The following is a 25,036-nucleotide window of genomic DNA, read 5'->3' on the forward strand; positions in this document are numbered from 1 at the left end:
TAATATGAGATTCTTGGATGGGTAAGCCCTATAGGGATGCCCAAATATGAATGTCTTCCAATGACCTTGAACTAGGAATACCATCTCTATTACAATATTATGGAGGGTAAACGTGGAGCTATTCCAACTGGATATGTTGCTTTTGTTGTTATTTATTTTCTTTGTCGAGGCCTCTAATTATAATCTATTGGTAATTTGAAGCTTTGTGATATTTTCACTAAGGATTCATCAAGGAGGAGAATATCCTGTACGAGTTGAGAGTGGTTTATCACTTTTGTTCCTGTAACGATTTCCACTCTACGGAGAATTTCCATTTCTCTTTCTTCTTCAATCCTTTTACCAACCAATTTTTCCATTAATATGTACAAGAATGATTAAATAGGAAAACATCCTTCTAGGAAGGTATGCAAACTAATATATATGATTACATAGGATCTTGTGATGCTTTGTAGAGAAGTAAGGGAGAGATGATGAAGATAATAAGGGCATTTCAACCTCAATCAATCCTAACATAGATCTAGATAGACATTTCAATGGATTTTATCACAGGACTATACAAAAGTGAGCAATAAATCAACACAAATAAGGTTGATCATCCAAGTAGAGGAAGTTATAGTAATGTATTTAGATATACTTATTAGTCCTTCTAAGAGTTTCTTCACTTCTGATACTCGCTTTATAGTAAGGATCCAACAGGAACAATCAAATTTGACATACTACAAAGTAATAACATTCTTAAAAGTCTTGAACCATGACTTTACTATGAATTTGTGCTCACTGATCATCGAATTCGAATAGTATGGTATTATTTGTAGGTAACATAGTGCCTTCCTTACAGATCTTGTCCACTATTCGGTTCCATTCCCTAAAGATACATGAAAATTCTATTTGAAGAAATAATCCAACAATATAATGAATATGGTTTGCAAATGGCCTTAAGTTGATATTGTGTTGTTGGATGTACTAGATACATGGCTCATGACAAGTCCAAAATCTCCATATACTCTAAGAGTACCAAATCATGGAAGAGGTGATAATTTCAAAACTACGAAGAGAGAAATAAAATCATTGAGATTATTAGTACCCTTCCCTACATTTACTTTGAGTAGAAATAATTGGTAATGAGATAAATATAAAACTTTTATTTATATAAAAAATAGTCTGCCTAGATTCTTGCCCCCCTACTAGTTGGTCAAGAGGATGAAGAACCAATGGCCTTCAATCCATGATATTAATAGGTCCAAAAATCCCACATACACCATATAACCCTATTTTTAAAAAAATTAGAAAAAGAAAAGATGCCATAAGTCGATAAAACATAAACTAACATCTTGTCATTTCTTATCTACATAAAGAAAACAAAGCTTAAAGGCCCTACACATTTTTTATCTCTTAAATAGCTTAATATTATTGTTAAAATAATATTATAATAATGATAAAATATCAATAATATTTGTGTTACATCATATAATAATAATGCTAAAATGATAATGAATTTAATAATTATCATATTATGAGACATAGGATAACAAGCAATCTACTATTCAAAAGTTGAGCGAGGGTCATCACTGATTTCTAGGGTAGTACAATAGTCTTCAAGTGAAGAGAGGAATCCACGAGCTCATTCTACTTCTATTAGGATACCTCAATGGTTCAATCAAACATTGATGGATTCTCATGAGCATGTTGAGAGTCCTAGTAGCACTTTTAGAGAGAACAATCCTTTAAAGAAGTTTCCAAACTATATGACATTGATGAGAAGCATTATATATTCCAATTGTTCTAGTTTTCAAGAGGCAATAGAACAATATGTATGGAAACATGTTGTGTGGAGGAGCACAGCTCCATCATGAAGAATGATTTTTGGGACATAATACCAAGACCAAAAGGGAAGACAACTCTAAGTTCTTGGTGGCTCTACAAGATCGAGCATGTTGTATATGGTAGCATTGAGAAGTTCAAGGTGAGGTTTGTGGTGAGAGGGTTCTTTGAGAGAAAGGGAGTCAACTATGGGGAGAAATTTTCTCTAGTCGCCAAGTACACTTCTATTATAGTTGTTGCATCCTTGGTTTCATTTATGGTATAGAAAGTACATTAGTTGGATGTGATGACAAATTCCTTAATGGGATCATTCTGTAAGAAGTGTACATAGAGCAACCTCAAGGCTTTGAGGTAAATGGGATGGATTCCCATTTGTGTAGGCTAAAGAATTCCTTATATGGACTCGAGTGGGCATCAAAAGCATGGTATTCTAGGATTGATGCATATTTACAGATTATGGCTTCACCAAAAGTGAAACAGATTCTTAACTTATACTACATATTTGTTCATATTGAAATATTTACTTTAGTGTTGTATGTAGATGACTTCATACATGTGGTAGCTGAATTCGGTAGATGAATGATACTATGATGATGCATTAGTTCTTGGGGTTGGTGGTTTGGTAGAGACTATGGGAGGTCTTCCTTAGGTGGGATAACGATGCAATTCAAATTCTAAATAAGTTTTAGATGGAGGATTGAAAACCAACGGCCACATCCATGATCACTAATTTGAAGAAAATGGAAACTTTAGATTCGGAGTTGGTGGATCCCATGATGTGCACATAACTATTAAGTTCCTTGATTTATTTGGTCAACACTAGGCCAACATATGTTTTGTACTCGACACCTTGAGTTAGTTTGTGGTGGAGGTAAGACAGGAGCATCATGTAGCAACAGAATATGTGCTTAGACATTTGAGGAGCACACTAGAGTATGGTCTTAGATATATTGGAGATGTTTAAGTGAAGTTGCATGGTTATTTCTCAGATTGGGTAGGCATTGTTGTAGAGAGGAAGAGAACCTTAGGGTGTTGCTTTAACATGGGATCAATTATGGTATTGTGGTTAAATAGGAAGCATACTTCATGAGATTTTCCACTATTTGGTTTTGCTCCCTAAAGATGACGCCTTTCCTTAATGGGATCATTGGGGAAGAATTCATAGAGAAATATCAAGGATTTGAGGCAAATGGGAGGGATTCCAATACGTGTAGGCTTAATCACTCCTTATATGGACTGTAGTGGGCATTAAAAACATATTATTCTATGATTGATGCATGTTTACACATTATGGACTTCACCAAAAGTGAAACAAACTCTTAACTTGTATTACATATTTGTTCATACCTATCTATTTACCTTGGTGTTGTGTGTATATGATTTTTATTTTAATAGGTGTAGAGTAGCCCAACATGGCAATTGAATTCAAGATGAACGATACCAGGATGATGCATTAGTGCTTAGGGTTGGTGGTTTGGTAGAGACCATGGGAGTTTTTTCCTTAGGTGGGATAAGTATGCGAAGAGGTTTTAGATGGAGGGTTGAAAACCAATGGCCACACCCATGATTACTAATTTGAAGAAAATGACAAATTTAGATTCATTGTGAGTGGGTCCCACGATGTACACATAACTAGTTCTTTCATTTATCTAGTCAACACTAGGTGAATATATGTTTGTACTAAACACATTGAGTTGATTTAATTCGTGGTGGAGCTAAGGCAACTGCATAAGGTAACCACAAAATATGCAAAGAGACTTTATTTAGAGAGACTACATTGGGTGAAACTTTTATTTATATCGATCAATTACACATATCAGTTACTTTTCTAACCTGGGCAAACCACCCTAAAAATAAAAGAACTGATAGCAGGTCCAAAAATCATTGGAACTTAGCCCACATACACCATCCGACCGTGTTATAAATAGTTTTAGAAAAAAAAGTGCACTATAATTATGTCAAGCATAAACCGTGCCTTATTGCAACACGATGTAAATATGTAACGTAGACAATATCAATGACACGATGTAAATATGTAGCGTCAACCATACCTATGATAGGTAATGGATATAACATGCTGTTAGATGGAGAGAGTATTTTGTCGGTAACCAATATAAGTTTATTGCCCCAATTACACTCACCGAAACTTTTTACAATGTCTCCCAGAAAGGGGAGTACAATACATTTCTTTATTCAACAACAGCACTTGCAACAAAAATGCAACACAATGAAACAGGTAATTGGCGCTTAGGTAAAACACACACAATGAAAGAAAGAAAGAAACGGGGAATAAAGAGGTCTCATGCCCTCAGGAACCACATCTCAACAAGGAGCCACTGCCGTGGTGGTAGTCCCTACCGGGGTCTGCAGGGACAACACAAATGGATTGTATACTGTCCGATTTGAAATGGGATTTGAAATGGAATTGAAATAGTTCACCTAGAGGTGTCAAATCGACGGTGATGTGCGGAATTTGATATGAAATCGGGTTTTATTCGAAACCTATGGATTTTGTTTTAATTAGCCCTACTGATTAGCTGAAACAGAGCGCGGAATTTGATATGCAATCTGGTTTTATTCGAAACCTATGGATTTTGTTTTAGTTAGACCTACTGATTAGCTGAAACAGAGCTTATGAAGGGTGCAATTTTTCCTTTTCCTTTTTCTTTTGCGGTCACAGATTGTATTTCCATTAACTTATTTACATGGTCTTATCTAATTAATATGAAAGTTTACAATATGCATGTACTGCAATATAAGCGTAGGGTTGCTTATTGAAAAGAAGTGGTGACCATTTTTGGAAATCATGCACGAAACATGGAACAGCTAAATATATTTCATCATGTTTTCTTGGAAAGCATTGTCATTGAAAGATGCATTGTTTGGAGACTAATAAATTGTTTGGAGACTAATAAAAACAAGTATTAGGGAATCAATTCAAAAGAAAAAAAATGCAATGGAGGATATCTAGAATAACGGTGAAGTTTTTCATAATACCATGGCCACTCTTGAGTGTGAGGATACAGGTTTCGTAAAATGCCACAAGAAGCAAGAAGCAATGATGTTTAGAACTCAAACGACTACGATCTAATATCTTATCTTTTAATTTTATTGAGAACGGCATCGACAAGTTACATTCATGAGCTTGACACACAGCGGTACACATACAACAAAATGAACATTCATTATTTTCACAGAATCCCAGAATCAAAATCCTTTGAAGACATTTGTACAGGGTGCTGGTGCCGGATAACACAAAAGGTGAACTAGCAACGCAGGCAAATCCAAGTCCAAGTGAGATCTGCACGAGCCGAGCTCACTCTCACCATCGAGATCCAAGTCCAAGTGAGATCTGCACTAACCGAGCTCGCTCTCACCATCGGTAGCATAGGTCTTGAAACTGTTGATACACAAACTAAAGAGCATATTTTAATGATTAAGATCACAGAAAAAGTCAAGAGCGAAACCCTGGTAGTTCGTTAATGAATCTCTAGCTAGTACTGCTGAGGTTGGTTTTTAGATTAGAATTCATTTCTCAATGCACGGGAGTCATACCAATCCGGCACGGATTATTTATAATATTTACAAATTATTGTTATACATATTTATATAATTAATAAAAAAAATATAATTAAATATAGTTAATTATAATTAATTATATAAAATCATAGTTAACCGTTTATTCAATTAAAGTTAGAAATTCAATTAAAGTTAGAAATAATATATAACAGGTAACAGTGATTTAAGATATTGTCAGGTATGAAACCCTAGGAACCATTATAAAATTTACAGATAGCCATAATATTGTCATAAATACAACAATCGTGATTTGTGGTCAAATTATGAATCAAGAGTATGAGACATTACCATTGGTACAGTTTGTGTGTACACAACTTCGAAAATGGAAATATATATATATATATATATATGGAAATTGAAAAACATAAATGCTATATTATATCGGAAGTCCTATATATAAGTTTTTGGCATGAAGTAGCTTCTGAACATTAATATCTTAAAGCTACACTGAAAAAAGCTTTACTTTCAATGAAAAAGAATATTCATATCAAGACGGATACAGTGATTAACTAACGAGTTACCTTTTGATGCACAGGAATGACATCTGATAATTGATTGTTTAAACCAAGAGTAGATTATGGGTGGTGCCCATTCCTTTTTGCTAAAGTCATTGGCATAAAAATAGCAGAACTTTAACTAAGCCTGATTTGTGATCTACGTCTTCATGATATTCTTTGCAGTTAGGCAAGCCTCCTCTTTGATGTCAATTTTCCCGTTTGGATTTCCAGTTAAATCCTTTGTGTTCTATGTGTGTGATTGCTTGAGTTTGCTGTTTCATATTCTTTGTTTACAAGCACAGTAAAATCTGAAGATAGCAATAGCACATTCATAAGATAATTACACAGTAGTAATTGACAGAAACAGGACACGCAAGATAAAATAAACCAACAAGTTAATGACATTTAATTTTTTGCATTTAAAAGAAGTTAATAGCATCCATAACGGACAATGGACTTGATCATAGGCTGATCAGATTTGATATTAACTGCTAGTGAAAATTGTTCTACTGAAATTATATTATACAACCAAATTCTCTACATTTTGTGGAAGATATGGACTATTTGAGATTTTATTCATAAATTCACAATTGTTATTATTGAATGACATTGTTCATGGTTTTACATTTATATTTATAAATGTAATTTTTCTGAGAATAGCTCATTAAAAATTCGTGTAAGGTTATATTATACATGTATACATTTGTGGTAGGCATATATCATATTTGACATTTTATGCATAGCTTTACTCCACATTTTGAAGGACAGCATTCATGATTTCACAATTGTATTATTCCAGATAAAAATACCCGAAAATAACCATTATTAAAAGCGTAGTAATATGACAAGTCAGCAAAATCAAGCATTATAAACTTGCAAGATGTTGATTGGGATTAAAAATACACAGGAACGAGTTTTCTATTATAAAAAGAAAGAAAAGTTAAAGCAAATCAGAATATCGCGAAACAAATGCGAATAACATTTTTTAAATTAAAGAAAATTAGAAAATTGCACAACAAATGTAGAATTTACCGAAGGCGGCCGTCATCTAACTTATGCACATAAAATTCCTAGAGAACTAAGAATAATTCATGATTTTTTGCTTCTCTAAATCAAAAAGGGCTTACTTGATAGAATCCTCAGAGCTATTTGCATCTGCAGATCTTGCCGGAACAGTAGCTAATTCAACCACAGGCCTGTCATGAGCGGCTACGGCCCGGTAATGTCTGCCATCCTGTGCCCTGTACCGCCCGTTCTCGGGTTCGACTCCACTAAGAATATGTTGAAATAAGGACAACCTTGTTGTCGTCCACAGATACCAAATGTAATTTATGATAAAAATATGCAGAGAGTGTAGGTTTGGAAAAAGGAAAAGCAACTGACCTCTGACGAAGACCCATTCTGTTTCGCTAAAATAAACCGAACAAAAAAGCTTCAATCTGCCTTCGCCGAACAAACTTGCTATCTTCCTTGAAAGATCTTGCTGCTTGGATGGCGTTGCAAATTCAATGTGTAATTCGTTACAAAAATTTCAGTTCGAAGTAAAACATATATTTCAAGATTGTTAAAATATTTTAAATGGTTATTACCTGATGTTGCTCTGGCTCATGCCCATTGCAAGAGACATATGTCTGAATAACATTTATTGCCCAGTCTTTAGACCTGGCAATAAGATTGGATCACATCTGTTTAATAGCATGCAAAAAATTTAAGCAAATTGTACAGTTAACAATAAACAGAAACATAGGTAAAATAATACGAAATGCAATACAAACCTCTGCAGTGCTGAACCCTCCTTTCATGGCTCCACCTTTGAGCTTCATCTGAGCTTCTTCTGACATGGGAGCGTCATCCGAACTCATTTTTCCTACCAGATAATTAACTACCTATTACTCTGGGATCACCCTTTTCACTGGTTGATATCTCTATTCTATTCCGAACAATCTGCAACATGATGTGCTCCATTGAGACAATGATATATATATATATATATATATATATATATATAGGTTCCTCTGGTACTCTGAGGTATGTTCTATTGGATAAGCTTTAGTATTCGAACGACGTGCAGCATGACACGTATTATATAATGCGTCCATTTCATATATGGGTACTTGTTTATCCACCATGTTTCACTCTGACAGAAATATTCATGTTCCAAGGGTACAATCACATAAAACTATTTAATTAGAAATTATTGAATAATTTATAAGAGTATATTTTTTTAAAAACAAAATATTAAAATAAAATTTTAAATGTGCATTTTATTAATGTGAGTGGAACTTTCCAATTTTAGATCAAAATTCCATAAATAGATATTTATGGTTAAGTCTGTGTAATATTTGAAGTTCTATTTGAACAACTAAGAAATGATTTTCTAGATTAATCTATATGTTTAGACGATAGCTTTGCAAATTTTAAAAATATTTTAGAATTTAATGAAAAATAAGGCGATCAATTGTTTGACAATTGGTTTAATTTTAAAAATACATATAATCTTTTAAACTGAAATCAACATTAAAAAGTAAAATAATCTATCAATTTCAAACTCAAAATGTAGTATGTTTAATCTAGATGTAAAATGCATACCTCAAAGGACTAAAGTATTTAGATGCTCATTTATGCATATAGAGGTATCAATGTTCATGTGTGTTTTGTGTATAAGTAGGTATGTATATTTCATTTTTTTGGTGAACAACTTCTATGCAAGATCAAACTCTACCAAACAAATTATGTTAATATATATACACACAAAATTATTTATATTTTTTTATTATTAATTTTTTATTATTATGTAAACTTATCTAATAATGATGTTAACAATAACGTCGGAGCCAGAAATTAATAACGGAGGCTGTCCATTGATTAGGAAAGCTCATCATAGCTAGTTATCAGTAGATGTATTTGTAAAAATATTAATTAATTCCACATGATATACAACCCTGTAAAAATATTAATTAATTTCACATGATATACAATGCTGGTTATGAATCTCATTCATGTAAATTGTAAAAGATGTATTTGTAAAAATATTAATTAATTTCACATGATATACAACCCTGTAAAAATATTAATTAATTTCACATGATATACAATGCTGGTTATGAATCTCATTGATGTAAATTGTTGTAATACAGTATTAATTAATGATGTATTTGTAAAAATATTAATTAATTTCACATGATATACAACCCTGTAAAAATTGGTGTATTTGTAAAAATATTAATTAATTTCACATGATATACAACGCTGGTTATGAATCTCATTCATGTAAATTGTTGTAATACAATATTATGAATCTCATTCATGTAAATTGTTGTATTACAGTAATATTGTCATGTAAATTGTTTGTCTATTGTCATGTAAATTGTTTGTCATGTAAATTGTTGTATTACAGTAATATGCAATGTAAAAAAACACAAAGAACATGTTAAAATGTAAAAATATTTTGCTAAAATTGATTGCTATCATCTTCCAATCATCCAATATTAATTTATTCTGAATTAAATTAAATACAGGACAGAAACACAAACAGTACAAACACACATGCATAAAGACTTTCCAGCCTTCTTTCCTGAACCCTTACCCATATTACCCAAGAAACAGAAACTAACAAAACAAGATGGCTTACAACAAGCTCATTATGACTCAAATTTGAAGGGACAACAGAAATTTAAAATCTTCTCTTCGTCGTTTGAAGTAGCAATGGAATTTAAAATATTGAAAGTACATTTTCTTGGTACATGAGTGGAAATTACAAGTTAAATAGTTCTATTACAGTAAGATCGTAAGATCATAATCTGAAGAAACATATTCATATCACTTTTGCATTTGCTGTGTACGTGAAGGCTGCCATGTTCCTGGATTTTGTAATCTGTATAACAAATAGTTAGTTATAATAAAATGATAACATTGCGGATTGAAGAGAGGACATATTTGAGACAAAAGATGTTAAGGCATATGTTGATGTACCTTCCATTTGTTAGCCGACATGTAATAGTTCACTATCTTCATTGAGTGTGAACTTGCTGTGAATTTTGAAGTCATGTAACATGTATACAGTGGTAGCTTTCTGTTGCAAATATGCCTCATATGACATTGCTTTTAAATCAGGAAGTAAGTCATGTAATAAGGGTTGCCTGATAATGCACTGTACAAAGTTATTTGTAATGGATTCTATTACAACATTTATACAATGCTTGTAGATGAAAGGGAAATTATCATTGCATTGTGAACAGAATATTGTCCCATTGGTTATCGCTATGGTTGAATTGACTGGGGAGTTACAAATTGCACAAATAGGTTCGAAAGGAGTTGAATATGGATTTGTTGCCATCAGAATACCTTCGACCTGTTTATAAGATATTCAAACGTTAATCTACATTATTACATGGGAAATGCAAAGCTAGTAAAAACACCATTATTGTTATACTTACAACATAGGTAGATGTAGTTAGTTTTCTGAGATTGTTTATTGCATCTGTGTTAAGTTCAGTCATGAATATTGTTTCTTTTGTGTTTACCTTTTTTGTTAAATTTTTGAAAAGGATGAGGGGGAAGTCTCCTTTCTGCAGTTGTTTTTCCATTGAAAGGAAAAAGTGTTCATACGTGTCAAACAATTGCAACTGCAAGAGAGGAATTGTTATCCATTGAAAAATACGAAAAGTAATATGCAAGTACAAAGCAATATGCAAGTACATTATTCCTATGTGTTGAAAAATTTCAAGTGCAAGAGACAAATTACAATAACTATACACAAATTACAATAACTATATATTGAAGTGATGCATGTTATCTACTGAAAATTAGGAATAAGTAACATGCAAATACATACAGTTGCATTGTCAGTTTCAGAATCTCCATCTTTGATATGGAGTATGTAATGCAATCCAACCCGTTTGGCAAGTGTAACGGCTGCAGCGATTGTGCCAATTGGGTACATTTCTTTTTTGTTTGCAAACTGCCTAATGGTTGTATTGGGAATGAAGCCATATTCTTTGCAAACTTCAAGTACAGTTTCTATGATACTTGATTCATTAAGCAAAATTATTCTGTCACGGTCACTGCGATCATAAACAGTTTTAGGCAGTATCGTGAAATTTGTAATTGAGATGCTATTGCCTTGCAAAATTTTCTGTTCATCTCGCTCCACTAAATGTGCAGGTACAGTTAACGTTATAGTCATCATTCCTTGAACATCTGTCAAATCAGCTCGTAATATTTGACGTGATTTGTTTGCTTTATCAAGGAATGCAGTATAGACAACCATTATGTCTCCAACAAATCGCTGCCCAATTCTACGACTATTGAGATCTTCAATTGATACTTTAATTGGCAGTATCTGTTTTTGCCTATAAAAATTGCTTAGTTAGATACTGCTATAAACATTTCTACAATGCTATGTTTCTCCTAAAAACTGAATAAGTATAAATAGATTACAATGTTGTGTTTCATATGCATACCTTTTTGATATATCATTTTGTACATTTGTTGAATCAAGTTTTGTTGTGATTGTTTCAGTTGGACTAACACAGGTAAATGCACATTTCAATATGATGTGGATATTATCACATGTATTTTGTGATAAGCAATTAATAAACAAATTATGATATCTAACTTGTACATGTCTTCTTGCTGCATTGTCGGGGGGACTTACTACAAGTGCTTTCTCCACTCGTCCAACATTTTCTAATTTATATAGATTTAAATATACATATGTAAAAAGAGAATGCATATATACTAAACATTAATATTCTAAATAGAAAATAGCATATTTGTATAGTTGTCATAGACATACCTTTTCAAAACAAGCCGTTGGCTTGCCTTTTCTATTTGAGTTATGCCTTCTATTTCTTCAATTGTTTCTTTTCCTTTTTCAGAATTTATGCTATGTTATAGAATAGCAGCATATATTTAGTTCAATTTGAAAGAGCATATAGAACTAAAAAGTGAACAAGAACATTAAAACCATAGAACCATACATATGTAAAAATAGAATGCATATATAGTAAACATTAATATTCTAAATACAAATTAGCATATTTGTATAGTTGTCATAGACATACCTTTGCAAAACAAGCGGTTGGCTTGCCCTTTCTAATTGCGTTATGCATTCTATTTCTTCAATTGTTTCTTTTCCTCTTTCAAGATTTATGCTATGTTATAGAATAGTAAGATATATTCAGTGCAAATTAAAAGAACAGATAAAAGTAAAAAGTGAACAAGAACATAAAATCCATAGGAAAGGAAAGGCAAGAAGAATATACTCTGTTTGTTTATGTTCCATGTTGTTGTTCTTTTTTCTTGGTCGTTTTGTTCAATTGAAAAAGGTTTTACTGGTACAGTCTGCATTCATAAATAGATGAGGTCATATCTGGAAATTTATGATAGGTTGCTTGTGTTGCTTAGTTGAAAAGGGTTTCATTGGCATAATTTGCATTGATGAATATATGAGGTCATATATGTAAATGTACGATAGAATGCATAGTATGTATAGTGTTATTATTTGGTTTAGTACAAAAAGAATATTGTAATATGCTTTAGTAAAATAGAAATGGTAAAAACAATGAGGTATTGCAAAAATGTCAAAATTTGCAATTTTGCAAACTGTTTCATGTGTATATCATAGCTCAAGGACAAGAGATATTGTATCATGAGACCAATACGTATCCAATATGAAAATTCTATATTTTATATTAGCTAGATTTGCCCAAACATGGTCAATGAATGATTTATGCATGGTATTATTTTTGTCAATAAGGAAATGAAGATTGTAGTTTTCCATGTAGGTTTATAAGTAAAATAAAAAATAGTAAGTATTTTCTAATAAGAATAATACGGGGACTTTTTTAATTCATTTCATTTTTAATATAAAATTAATATGTAACATTTAAAAATATTCATAATCATAAAAAAAAAACATTATGGATGATAAATAAAAATAAACATATTTAATATGTAAAATTAGGTAAGATTCAAATATACTTAAAAATATATTAATTAAAAATGAGTTATCTTAATGTGAACAATCTAGTTCATAGAAAGAAATTCTCAATGTACATGTACATGTTATATAAATTATTTTAATGCCAACTATATATATATCATATATTGTTTAAAAATTATATATATATATATATATATATATATATATATATATATATTTATATTATAAGACAATTGACAAAAAAAAATTGTTAAAATGTTTAAAGTAAGTTCACTATTTTACATTGTTTAAAAATTATATATATATATATATATATATATATATATATTAAGACAATTGACAAAAAAAAAATTGTTAAAATGTTTAAAGTAAGTTCACTATTTTACATTTTAATATTTAATAAGTGTTTTTTGTTGGGTTAATTTTCCTTGAAATTCTATAAAGTTGTTTTTGGAATTTTAAGTTTAAGTTACGTAACATTAAGAAAATATGATTCAAACAATGAAAAATTATAATATATATAAAAAACCACTAAAAAATCATTGAAATTTATAAAAAAAATAGAAAAATTACTATATTTATTTTAAATTTATCTCTAAAAAAAAATTATACTAAATCCCTATTTAAAATTAACCTATACAAATTATTTATAAAAAATATTATAATAAATATGTAATACAAATATAACCATAATAATAAAAAAAAACTTAATCTAATTAAAAGATACCGTCATTCACTTGGGTAATTAAGCACAAAATGTTAATGTACAATCCTCATTATATCAACCATACCATTCATAAATATTAAATATATATTGTTTATAACCATATAAATTATTCATCATATTTAACATTTTTAATTATTATTAATTTTCATGTTAGATATTTTGTTTAATAAATTATGTTTCATTACAATGATATCAAGTACGCCAAATTGAATCAATACTATGGAGACATTTCTTTTAAACCTCTGATCAAATTTTATCTACATTGGCAACAAAGATACTACCATTTTTCCACACATGGATATCAATCTGTCAGCGTCATCTCTATTCTAAAGCATTTCTACAATAAAGTGTTAAAAAAAATTCTAAAAAAGACATAATAATATTGTAGTGAAAATACCATCCTCTGTCCAGGAAAATCACGTATTGCAGCGAGACGAGCGGCCAGGGTATAAGAGGCAATATATAGAAAAAGGATTCACAATAGAAGGATTTCATTATTTAAAAATTTGTGATTAAATATAGGAATTACATTAGAATAACAGATTATAAGAGTTTGTCTTGAACAGGTGATGGTGCCGGATAACACAAAAGGTATGGGTTCAAAAATATAGTTTCATTATCAAGAGTAAAGTTACCAAGCTCAACTCGCCTGAGAGTGAGGATTGACTAGTGATCGGGAAAACTCACGCGCTGAATCATAAAACTTTAAATAAAACCACCAAATTTCAGAATAAAAGAGATTTTCCATTCATAGTTAGGCTTGCAAAGGTTAATAATGCATATTTTCAATAATAACTCTTTTCGAAATACAAAGATGATACTATTTACCGCAAAAGGCTCGGGATTTTGGAATGTTTGACACATCTTTTGGTTGTCTGCTATGATAGAAGGTTAGAAATAGAAGTATATGGACAAACCTTAAATATGAAATCAGAAAAACCACCTCCGAAGCACATAGCAAAGAAATAATAATGAAATGAGAGTGAAATTAATTCCTGATGAATTAAGAAAATACTTTATATAGTGAAAGCTTGAGTGATAGAAGTAAAACTATTACCATGAATAGACCAACGGAACAGTGCAAAGAGTTACATGCCATCAAATAACCATGTTAAGGGTTTGTAGAAATTCAACATTTTTTTATGGTGAATATTATATTAAATGGGGAATGCTTAGTTCGGTCTGGGAACTTACAAGTTGTAAAGGTGAAGCTAGGCTCGACACTCTTTGCTCCTCTGCTTCTCAAACTAGCTGAAACTAGCTGCTCCACACTCTCTGCTCTCAACTTACTCCGGAGAATTAGCTGCTCGACACTCTGTGCTCTTACTTTGTGCTCTGAACTTACTCTGGACTCCGGACAAGGCATTTGTAGACCACCAGGGACGCCTCTGCATATCCAAACAGCTGGCACTCCAAACAGCTGGCACTCTTAGGATGCAGGACACTGCACACGGAGAAAAGGTAGCAAAAAGTTAGGACAAACTAAGTGGTGCTTTTGATAAAATGTTCGTCTTTGAAAACTTTGGATAACAAAAACTTTTCATCTCTGAAAACTTTGGATATCTTATTTTTACCCCCAACATAATGTCTTGAAAGGTGCGAAGCGCGCAATAAGACCTCCAACTTTGTTGTCCAATCAAAAATTACATAATAAATTTTATATTATTTTCTAATATGAAAACTTTGGTTAAAGTTGTGATGTACAGCAATATTTTTTGGTCAAACAAGAGATTAATACCCCGTCAACGCACAATCGATCGCTAAGAGTCGCAGGAAGGGACTAATAATATCATGCAGAGACACACAGTAACACCTAGAGAGAGACGAAGATAGAGGGGCGTGTTGTTCTTGGGTTCCGGGGACGCATTCCACACAGAAAATGCACTCGATGAATTCATCCATTTCTCTACAACTCTGGATCGTGACGTTTCAGCACGTCTTTGAGGCCCTCTGTGTTGTTTATCCATGCCATCCAAACCTCCGTATACACTTCCTTCTTGAAATCACTCGTGAAAAAGTGATCTGCCTCCAATCGACTGCAATCGACATATATTCACAAAACGCATCTTACTAAAGGAATGATAAATTTTGCGCTTTTTATTGAAGAATGGAATATTATAAAATGAGAAATGATTTATTTACCCACCGTGATGCCATGAGCAAAAAGATAAAGAAGGTCGTCTCGCTGATGGCAAAACCTTTAATCTTCTTCTCTGCCATGAGGCCGACCTGCAGATCTAGAAGTTCAATGTCGTTATCATAGACCTCTTTCAACATTTGGATTTCCTCCTTATCGTCTGTGAGGTCTTCCCATTTTGAGATGGGAATCATCAGCATATTTCGCCGGAATTCATTGTATCTTGCTATGCTCCTCTCCCTATCACGATAAACTGAAAAAAGTACACTCTATCAAATCTGCTACTTCACGTTTTAATTTAACAAATTTAAAATAGGATGAAATTAAAAGAGAAAAAACATGACAAAAAAAAGAAGTGCAATCAGTAACTAAAGTAATAAATTTCTTACTCTCTAGTGCGGGCATGTCTACAGGATATGGTCTCTCATTTCCATCGGGGCCCTGAGCGATAATGTCTCTCATCCATACAGGGTAGTTCCACAGATTAAGGGCCCCACAGGGTTGATGCCCCATTGATACAATGTGACATTCCTTACCAATATATGATAACGTTTCTTCTCCTGGAATTCCTATTAGTTCCTTCATCTCTATCCTGTGAGTCACATGAATGGATGACACTGGATATTTAACTACTATTTCCTTTTATCATAGTCTAAAATTCAAACTGCTTCCAAAATAACCAGAATGTGAACAGAGTTCCAATCTAAGTGATGCTGTAAACTCAACTCACTCTTTGAGAATTGGAGGGGTTTTGTTGTCCACTGGAGTTCCATGAATGTCTCTGACGAGGATGCTGTCTGGCAACAGACTGTGCATTCGATAGAAACCCACAAATTCCTCAGTGAGAGAGTATGGGACTCCATGACTCTGAGGCTTGGGCATTCCTATATAGCCGCTCAGAAGAGACCTTCCAGTGTGACCAAAGATATTCTTCACCTTCTTACCCAATAACCCATACCTGCACATAGTGAAAGCTTCGTTCATTAATAAGAAGAAAGCTTGTATTTAAACATTTTATAAAAAATACGAATTCCTTTATGTTTTAGCTATGATATTTTAGCCCTTTGCCTTAAATTTCAAGATTGCAACTTGTGTAAAACAATATGTAATTATATGTACCAATTGGCGTTCATTCCAGCAAGGAGGGTGTCCATTTTGAGGAGCTCCACCGTCCAGTCAATGGTGTGGATCTTGGGTATCACGGCTGAAGTCACTAATCTTGCATAGCGATACAAATCCTCGTCGCTCATACCAATATAGTGAAGCTGAATTTATAAATTAGTTGACCAAATTATATTAGTCTGCAATGAGATTGATCTTAGTGCTGAGGGTCCAGATGTGAATTTCAATGAAAAACTTTAATAATCAATGGTCATAGTCAAGTAACATCCATAGTATTCTATAAGTTAGATTGCATTATTGAGAATTTCTGCAATAAAATATAATTACCTTCAACATGTCGCAAACGGAATTATGTTCTTCGATAAAAAGAGCCTGCATAACCGACACCCCTGCCCATGAATTACGAACATCTCCAGAGAGGGCAATTCCGTCTTTGTCGTGAAGAAAAAGGCCATCGTCCCCCAACTTCAACTTACCATCTTTGAATGTTCTTACTTTTTTTTATTCACTCGCGTTGTTTCAATACACTGCACTTGTTGGAGTTAATGCTTACATTCCATATTTAAGAAGTTGGTTTGTGTTGGGATATTAATTCCAACTGCTGTGCAGCAGCAGCGATGCGGGACATCACCGATGAGTGATCGTCGATATCACATCAGCGAGCCGCAATGGAGGACTTACAAAAGAGTCGGCGTATCTACGGTAGAACTGCAGTGAACAGTTGAACAACAGCAGCTATTTTATTCATTTGTCCTGATCCGGTGCCCCACTTTTATTCATGATCTTTTAAGTCACCGCCATTACCATCTTTTCACTCTTTAATTATTTTTGTGTTCCCGAAGGAGGAAGATCAGATCCAGCGCCACACCATTACTTCTCAACAACTATATTAATGAGTAGAATGGCTGAAAGAGAAAAGAACTAGCCTCGAGCCGATGCAACATTTATCAGTTATGGGTTTCCACATAACCGACTCAAGAAGCATAACAGAATGTCAGAAAGATCAGATTTCGTTCATTATGAGCAGTTGAGTACCGCAGAGACTTCATCAGCAAGTTAAAGCGGTGATGACCCTTTCCCGCACTATAAAATGCAGACACAGCAGTGAAGAAAGAACAGAAGCAGAAACAGAAATAGAAATAGAAACAGGGGAAATATATAGAGAGCAGATGAGAGCACGCAACAGCGTGAAAAAAATATTTCCAGAACAGTGAAACGCACAGCAGTGCAGATTTGAATGTTTTTTGTTTTGAGATTGTTTGCTGCGAGAAATGGTAGAAACATCAGTGCTGAAATAGCAGTGCTAAGATAGAGTTGCTGAGATAGAGTGCTGAGACAGAGATGCTGAAACAGCAGTACTGAGACACAGTGCTGAGAGAAAGAGTTGCTGAGACAGCAGTGCTGAGACAGCTGTATATGCAGCAGCATAAATGTATTGAAAGTTTTACACACAGTAGTGTAAAATATCAGACAGACACAACAATGTCAATTTGGACAGATTGAAGTGCCTCTGAAGCAGGCATGGTGGAATTCCTCTGTTAAGAGGTAAATGTTATTTGTGTGGAACATAAGTGTTCCTTGGTGAATCCCTCTGTCAAGAGGAAGGTGCTTTTTAAGCATAGTGTTTGGTGAATCCCTCTATCAAGAGGAAGATGCTCTTTAGCATAGACTGGTAAATCCCTCTATCAAGAGGAAGATGCTCTTTAGCATAGATTGGTAAATCCCTTTGCTATAGAGGAAGATGTTTTGTAATAGGAGTTGTGGAAATTCCTCTATGAGAGGAAGACTTAGTTTATTTTCATAAATAGAAGTTTCTTTTTGCCTGTTGTTGTTACACCGTAAGTCAAAAAATACTTGACGTCAAAAATCCCCGTTGCTGTTACACCGTAACTCAAAAAATACTTGACGTCAAAAATTTACGTTGTTGCAACACCACGAACAGCGTTGCTGCAACACAAGTTACAGCAACTGAAAAAAAACTGTGTTGCTGCAACACCGTTTCCAGAGAACGAATTTTTCTGTTTTTCTGAGTTAAAAACAGAGTATTTGTCTCTGTCAAAAACAGAGTATTATTTTGATCAGTGTTTGATCCTGAGGCAAAGTAGAGTATTATTTTATGCTCTGTTCTTTTGTTTTTGAATTATCAAAAATCCCGAAAACAGAGTATTACTCTCTGTTCATATTTTTTTTTGTTTCGGAATTTATCAGAAAATTCCCAACAGTGGAAACAGAGGATTTTTCCACTGTATTTTGTTTGGAATAACCAGAAATTCCCGACATGGTATCAGAGCTTGTCCAGGCTCTTTGAATACATCAAAGAAGCTGAAAGAGGATTCATTGCTGTAGCAGCTTCTCCAGCAGAGTGAAGATTCAGTCAAAAAAAATCCAAGGTATTTCTCAAGAATTTCTTTTGTGTTGTTGTTGAAAAAACAATCAGTTATTTTAAGATACACAGTTAAATGGCAAGGTCAAAGAAGAAAGTCACCAATCCTGCTAAGAATGTGTCTCCCTCTACTTCTAAAATAGAAGACAATCAACTTGAAAGCATTCTATTTGAGGCTTCAAGGTTTAATGGAAATTTTGATATGTGGGAAATAAAAATGAGGACTGTCTTACAGTCTCAAGGGATTGAAATTTGGGAATCAGTGATTGATGATAGCAAGATGGATAAAGAATCCAAGGAGTGCAATGCAAAAGCAGCAAAGACAATCTTGGATGGACTGCCTGATTCTGTAAAGAAGAATATAGAAAAATATTCATCAGCAAAGGATATATGGGACAGACTTCATGACCTTCATGCAAAGGGAGCACTGACCACGACAATCAGTCAAGAAGGAAATTCTGAACCCATCATAGAAGCTGAAAATGAGAAGGTTGACCTCATCAAGCTTCAAGTAAAAGAAAGGGATGAAGAGCTCGCCAAGCTTAAGAAGGAACTTGATCAATGCAAAAGGAAGCATCATGAAGAAGTCATATCCATGACAAATCAGTTGAATAAAGCAAGGAAGCAGGAAGATATCTTGTCAAATCAACTTGAACAAAGGCACAAGAGAGTGAACAAACTTGTAGAAGAGATTGGACAGTACAAGGTAGAGGTCTCCTCCCTTAAGGCTGAATTACAAGAAGCCAGGAAGCAGGCACAAGAAGCTGAGAAGAGAATGGAGAGCAGTCAAGCAAAGAATGAAGAAATCTCCAAAATGAAGTCAGATATTATCTCTCTTAAAGTAGTAGCAGCTGAAACTACTCGTAGCAAGGAAGAAACTGAGGAACAACTTACAAAGAAGAATGATGAGTGTGAAAGATTGGAAGAAGAGATTGTCCTCCTTAGAAAAAAGGTTGAAGGGATGAACAAAATCTTGAAGAGCTCTCAAGCCTTGGATGATATGCTCAGCTATCACAGATCGCCATATCATAAATCAGGACTTGGGTATGTATGTGAACCCTCAAAAAAAACTGTTTTAAGCAAAGGATATGTGAAGAAGGCAGAAAGAAATTGTGATGCCCCTAGTTCCAGCAAAGGCAAGGAGAAAAATCAACGCTGCAATAGAAGAAATCCTACTCCAAGTAGAAAACCAGCTCCAAGAAGAAATGTTGATAACGGCAAAGATGCGAGAGGCAATGGTTATCAGCAAAGAATTTCAAGGCAGAAAGGCTTCAGAAGTACATCAAGGAAACCTCCATATACGAGGTATCAAAGTTCATTTTTTGGTTATTGTTATTCTTGTTCAAACTTTGGTCATATGGCAAAAGACTGCAGAGCATTTCATAGAGAGAGATGTTGTAGTCTCCGACAATCTCCAAGAAACAATTTTGCAAGAAGAAATCATGAATTTTTATTCATGAACAATGTTGAATGTTTCAAGTGTCATAACATTGGGCATATGGCACGTGACTGTAACTTGACATGGGCCTTTACACAAGCTAGACCCATGCAAAAGAAGAAAGTTACACAAGTATGGAGAAGGAAGGAAATACAGTCTGAAAGTCCCTTGAGCTCTCGAGCCGATATAAGTTTCTTTTGAGAAGATTCTGCGGAAAGAAGATAATGCATACACTAAAGGGGAGCCTGTAATTTTTTATCATTATTGCTGAACTTTATTAACAGTCATTCTTTGATGAAAATCTTGATATAAGGAAGAGATATGGAATTAAATCTCCCATGACAACAGAGAAGGAGCAGGTTGCTGATATTCTGACAAAACCATTGGACCAGAAAAGTTTTGAGTTTTTTTTATGAAATGTCTGGGTATGATTGAACGCCGAGCAGTTGAAATTAAAAGGGAAGTGTTGGAATATTAATTCCAACTGTTGTGCAGCAGCAGCGATGCGGGACATCACCGATGAGTGATCGCTGATATCACATCAGCAAGCCACAATGGAGGACTTACAAAAGAGTCAGCGTATCTACGGTAGAACTGCAGTGAACAGTTGAACAGCAGCAGCTATTTTATTCATTTGTCCTGATCCGGTGCCCCACTTTTATTCGTGATCTTTTAAGTCACCACCATTACCATCTTTTCACTCTTTAATTATTTTTGTGTTCCCGAAGGAGGAAGATCAGATCCAGCGCCACACCATTACTTCTCAACAACTATATTAATGAGCAGAACGGCTGAAAGAGAAAAGAACTAGCCTCGAGCCGACACAACATTTATCAGTTATGGGTTTCCACATAACCGACTCAAGAAGCACAACAGAATGTTAGAAAGATCAGATTTCGTTCATTATGAGCAGCTGAGTACAGCAGAGACTTCATCAGCAAGTTAAAGCGGTGATGACCCTTTCCCACACTATAAAATGCAGACACAGCAGTGAAGAAAGAACAGAAGCAGAAATAGAAATAGAAATAGAAACAGGGGAAATATATAGAGAGCAGATGAGAGCACGCAACAGCGTGAAGAAAAATATTTCCAGAACAGTGAAACGCACAGCAGTGCAGATTTGAATGTTTTTTGTTTTGAGATTGTTTGCTGTGAGAAATGGTAGAAACATCAGTGCTGAAACAGCAGTGCTAAGATAGAGTTGCTGAGATAGAGTTGCTGAAACAGAGTGCTGAGACAGAGATGCTGAAACAGCAGTACTGAGACACAGTGCTGAGAGAAAGAGTTGCTGAGACAGCAGTGCTGAGACAGTTGTATATGCAGCAGCATAAATGTATTGAAAGTTTTACACACAGTAGTGTAAAATATCAGACAGACACAACAATGTCAATTTGGACAGATTGAAGTGCCTCTGAAGCAGGCATGGTGGAATTCCTCTGTTAAGAGGTAAATGTTATTTGTGTGGAACAGAAGTGTTCCTTGGTGAATCCCTCTATCAAGAGGAAGGTGTTTTTCAAGCATAGTGTTTGGTGAATCCCTCTATCAGGAGGAAGATGCTCTTTAGCATAGACTGGTAAATCCCTCTATCAAGAGGAAGATGCTCTTTAGCATAGATTGGTAAATCCCTTTGCTATAGAGGAAGATGTTTTGTAATAGGAGTTGTGGAAATCCCACTATGAGAGGAAGACTTAGTTTATTTTCATAAATAGAAGTTTCTTTTTTCCTGTTTCTGTTACACCGTAAGTCGAAAAATACTTGACGTCAAAAATCCCCGTTGCTGTTACACCGTAACTCAAAAAATACTTAACGTCAAAAATTTACGTTGCTGCAACACCACGAACAGCGTTGCTGCAACACAAGTTACAGCAACTGAAAAAAAACTGTGTTGCTGCAACACCGTTTCCAGAGAACGAATTTTTCTGTTTTTCTGAGTTAAAAACAGAGTATTTTTCTGTGTCAAAAACAGAGTATTATTTTGATCAGTGTTTGATCCTGAGGCAAAGTAGAGTATTATTTTATGCTCTGTTCTTTTGTTTTTGAATTATCAGAAATCCCGAAAACAGAGTATTACTCTCTGTTCATATTTTTTTTTGTTTCGGAATATATCAGAAAATTCCCAACAGTGGAAATAGAGGATTTTTCCACTGTATTTTGTTTGGAATAACCAGAAATTCCCGACAGTTTGTGATGGTTGAGAAATTCTCTCAACCTCTCTATCTAATTTGGGAATAAGTTGGATCTCAGAAACTCTATTTAATAGAGTAATCTGAATGTAAATCTGTGTGTGTGAGTGTCTTTGCACATACACCATTTGTGCATAATATATGATTGAGTTTCTGTAATTGTGTTGTTTTAGCTATTTTTATCATGGTATCGGAGCTAGATCTGAACCTTTGTTGTGAGGAAATAAAAGATTAGTTCTTAGTTTTTCCATCGTCAAGAGACTCAAGATATGGATTGGGGCGGATCTCTGGTTTCTATCCAGTCTGATCAAGTTCACGGGTTTTTCAACCGTTTGTTGTTTTGTGCATTCTAACAAATCTAGCTTGGTTGTGCATACTCCCTTTGTTTCATATCTTCTCGCTCAGGGCCGGGTCTGCTATTCTCCGCATGCACAAGCTCAAAATCGGGAGCCTGTTGGATCTGGTGCAGAGATTGAAGGTCACGGTGGCGCTTGTCATGCCTCCCATAGTTCCTGCCTTTGCCAAGAACACGTTGGAAGGAGTCTACGATCTGTTGCCCATTCAGATTGTGATGGCCAGCGCCGCGCCTCTCTGAAAGGAGCTGGAGGATTCATTGTAGATCTGTTGATGGAATCTAGATTCGCATATTGGGAATTTTATGCAAAAATGCAATAAAATTGTTGTGCGTTGGAGTTGGTTACAGGACTGTTTCCTGGGAAAATTTGATTACGTCCACCAGTTGCCGTGGGATAAGTCTTCCTACGAACTCGCCATATTTCAATCCGATTGCTGCCAAACCGCACACGCCTTGCTCGACTTTCTTGCTCTCTCACCAGATTTGGTGGCGGTCTGTGTGAACATAACGTCGAGCTTTGTATCAAGCCCCCTCTTGTGCGCGGGCATATAGACGAAGGTGGACTGGATTCGAAAAGTAGGCACTACCTCGATGGACTCGGCGTGCAGAGGCGACCTATCAGATCTGGACGCCTGTTACGTATGCTACAATGCTAGAATTCTCGTCCATAGAATGACTAGGGGTTCAGTGATTGCAATCAATTGTGTCTGAAGAAATCAAGTAGCAGTAAGGCTCAATATGGATGGTTGTCCAGATAGTATGGCAGTTGTGGATCTAGGGAAGGATCCCTCATTAGTGGTAGACATGGAGGTGGTTTCCTAATGAGGTTATGCGACAGATTGGGATGCTGTCCAGTAATTGACTTCGGGAGGTCCTTGATTCGGGAGTTGAGGAAGGGAACTCGGGAATCCAACTTGCCAACTACACCTTTCCGAGGGTTATGAGACAACTTGATGGAGCATCTACTAATAAGCTTGATTATTTTGTTATTTTCATGTAATGTAATCATTAAGAGGGGATGTTGGAGTTAATGCTTACATTCCATATTTAAGAAGTTGGTTTGTGATGGTTGAGAAATTCTTTCAACCTCTCTATCTAATTTGGAAATAAGTTGGATCTCAGAAACTCTATTTAATAGAGTAATCTGAATGTAAATCTGTGTGTGTGAGTGTCTTTGCACATACACCATTTGTGCATAATATATGATTGAGTTTCTGTAATTGTGTTGTTTTAGCTATTTTTATCAACACTCCCATCCCTGTTTATGTACGTATAGCATGACAAGATTATATACATTTATATATATTGTGAGACACCTTCACAATTTAGAGGATTTATAGAGAGATAGAGCGTTTAGTCCAGGCAGGTTTTCTTACCACCAGGCGGTCCTCCTATTTCGTGATCCTGTTTTGATGTCACAGCTGCCAGTAGGCACTGCTTTGCTTTCGAAGAATTTGAATTCCTTTAGCAGACATTGCGGTGCAACATTGGGTGGGGCGCTTAACTCTACCTGAAAAATCATGAATTAATGTTAATGTTATATAATTTCTCGTAAAATATATGGTGTTTTCTATTTCTGAGATGGAAAAAAACTGTGATCAAATCTGTTTAAACATTTTTTTTTAACTATCTATAATTCCGACACCCTGAAAAGCTTCAGAACACTAAGATTGTAAAAAATGCACTCTTGAAATTTATGATTCTAATAAAATCACTACAAAATTCTAGGCAAATTATACCAGAAAATATACTGAGAGAAATTTAACAGAGAGCATACGCTCATTGAATAAGGTAAAGTTAATGTTATATAATTTATGATATTTGCATTGAAAATTGTGATAATGGTGA

The 25,036-nt window shown here is 34.4% G+C and overlaps 1 pseudogene; it reads right to left on the minus strand.

The window, feature by feature from the left end:
* The window catches only part of LOC149154988 (alpha-dioxygenase PIOX-like), a 31,503-nt pseudogene that overhangs the window by 5,794 nt on the left and 673 nt on the right, over positions 1–25,036 (minus strand).

Source organism: Pinus tabuliformis, chromosome 9 (genome assembly GCF_031772625.1).
Source record: "Pinus tabuliformis cultivar Carrire ecotype Pingquan chromosome 9, CPIR1, whole genome shotgun sequence".
In the NCBI taxonomy this organism is placed as follows: Eukaryota; Viridiplantae; Streptophyta; class Pinopsida; order Pinales; family Pinaceae; genus Pinus; species Pinus tabuliformis.